This window comes from Chinchilla lanigera, unplaced genomic scaffold (assembly GCF_000276665.1).
Source record: "Chinchilla lanigera isolate Chin_1 unplaced genomic scaffold, ChiLan1.0 scaffold00102, whole genome shotgun sequence".
In the NCBI taxonomy this organism is placed as follows: Eukaryota; Metazoa; Chordata; class Mammalia; order Rodentia; family Chinchillidae; genus Chinchilla; species Chinchilla lanigera.
The window spans coordinates 3,712,746-3,715,183 of record NW_004955503.1 but is presented as its reverse complement, the minus strand read 5'-3'; the positions used below and the strand labels follow the sequence as shown (position 1 = coordinate 3,715,183).

Below are 2,438 nucleotides of genomic sequence, written 5' to 3'. Positions count from 1 at the left end.
TCCCTGAGGCTATCTCTTTTAAAATATGGAATCACTAACAAATAGGAATGTTTCAAGGTATCCTGTCCAGTATAATTAGGTTGGAAAAGAACAGAAAGCTTAAACAGTCCTCCTCTTCACAGCGCTTGTTTGCTTCAAAATCACTTTAATATTTTTGCCAAAGGCAGTTAATGTGTTTAGTGTTTTTTATATGATTTTTATCTGCTAATGGGAAAGGCAGAAGATACCACTTTAGGCCAAAGATACTACTTTAGGCCCCACCACAGTTACTGCCTTCCCAGTTTCTCTCCAGTCTGTAACACCACTTCTTGAGGGCAAGGGCTTTCTCACAATCATATATTATTACAAGCTCCATCACAATCCATGGTGATTATTCACAATAAGGTCCATATTCCAGAAGAGGCTTTCCTAGTTCCTATATTCACCGGATTTCAAAGCTGACACTTAAGCAAATATTCAGATTGAAAATACAAGGGTTTTTTTCCCTACATGTTTGTGACATAAAATAAGACATAAATAGCACCTGGAGGCACAAGCACATTCATTACATTCATGAGGTTTCTCACTGGTACAGATCCTCTGTTTTCTCCTGAGAGTAGACATCTGACCCCTGGTTGTCCCACAGGGACCACATTCCTATTTCCTAGGAGCCCACTGATGTCTGACATATTAGGGATCATAGACAGTATTTGCACAGATATATTAACAGGGTTTTTCTCTTGAATGAGTTTACTACTGTCCAATAAGGTGTGACTCACTGTAGAATTATCCACCTTCACTGCATCTCTGCATTTGTCCCTGCTCTGTGTTGGAGTGGGCTTTCATGCACTCATCACATCGATAGGGTTTCTCTCCTGTATGAGTTCTATGATGGGTTCTCATCTTTACCTTTGTAAGGAAGGCTTTCCCACAGTCACTGCATTTATATGATTTCTCTCCAGTGTGAATTCTCTGGGTCTATTAAGTGCTGACCTCTGTGAACAGGATTGTCCACACTCATTACATACAAAGGGCTTCTTGCCTGTGTGGTATCTCTGATGTGCTATGAGGCAGATCTTCTGGCTGAAGGCCTTACCCCAGTCAGTATATCCATACGGTTACTCTCCTGCATGAGTTCATTGATGTGTCATAAGATTGCCCTTCTGAATGAACCCTCTTCCACATTCACTACATAAATAAGGTTTCTCTCCTGTATGAATTTACATATGCACAATGAGTGATGATTTTCTGACAAAACTTTTCCCACATTCGGGGCACACATGGGGCTTTTTTCCTGTATGTATCTTCTGATGCTGAGTAAGCTCAGATTTCCTGGAGAAGGCTTTCTCTCATTTATCACATTCATAGGGTTTCTCTCTCTTGTGAACACTCGAATGTTTAGTGAGGTTGCACTTCTTGTAGAAGATTTTCCCACGGATACTACATTCATGAGTTTCTTTTCTAAATGAATTTTCTTATGTTCAGTGAGTTGAGGCTTCATGAGGAAAGCTTCTCCACATTTAAAACATTCATGGGCTTTCTCTAGTTTGTGTATTTGTTGGTCTTTAAGGAATTGTGACTCAGTACTGGTAGGTTTTCTACTTTTAATTTGAGTATGGGGTTTAATTTTAGTATAAATTTGCTCATGAGTATCATAGACAAAGGATCTCCTACCTACATTGAACTCAGCAAGCTCTTTTATGGTACATTTTCTGCTCTGGTTGGATAAACCTAAATATGGTTTCAAAGTTTTTCCATGTAAATCAAACATATCATGATTTAGGGGTTAAAGGAAAATGATATTTGCTCTTCTAAATATTTCCAGGTGCATTCTTTTCACATTGTTCCACCCTCTTTGGCCTGTTTTGGTTTTGTAATTGCTGTTGCAAGTGATCATCAGCTTTCCCAATTTCCACATTGATTTGACTGTGGATTTCATCTTCTAATGTCCACAGTGGCTTTCCTTGTTCCAACGCGGAGAGGGCATATGGCCTGCTGGCTTCAAACACAAAGCTTCCAGAAGCTGAGAAAGGAAAGGCCACTGACTGGGCACCCTCTGAGTGATATAGGGCAGCAGTCCTCCCCCACAGACAACCAGCTGCTATAGTTCTCCAGCATCACGTCCCTGTACAGGTCCTTCTGAGCAGGGCCACGAGCTGCCACTCCTCCCAGGTGAACCTCACAGCCACATCCTCCAGCGTCAGTGACTTCTGTTCCTTTGTCATTTTCTTCTGCTTCAGGAACATCCAGTAACTGGGCTGCTCTGTCTTTAGTGTCTTGTGGATCTGCCTTAAACGTTCACTTAGAAATCTGAGTCTATGGTTAGCAATATTCCAAGAAATAATGATATGCACATCTAGGAACCTCCTCTTTCCTTTCTTCACTCAAACATTCTTGTAGGTGGAAGCCAAGAGCCAAAACAGTCAGTTGAAGACCTTCCCTCCGGGAGAGTAAGTTAA

At 41.1% G+C, this 2,438-nt stretch overlaps 1 pseudogene; it reads right to left on the bottom strand.

Moving 5' to 3' along the window:
- Positions 1 to 485: 485 nt before the first annotated feature.
- Positions 486 to 2,204, bottom strand: LOC102011022 (annotated as a pseudogene).
- Between the last annotated feature and the right edge of the window lie 234 nt (positions 2,205 to 2,438).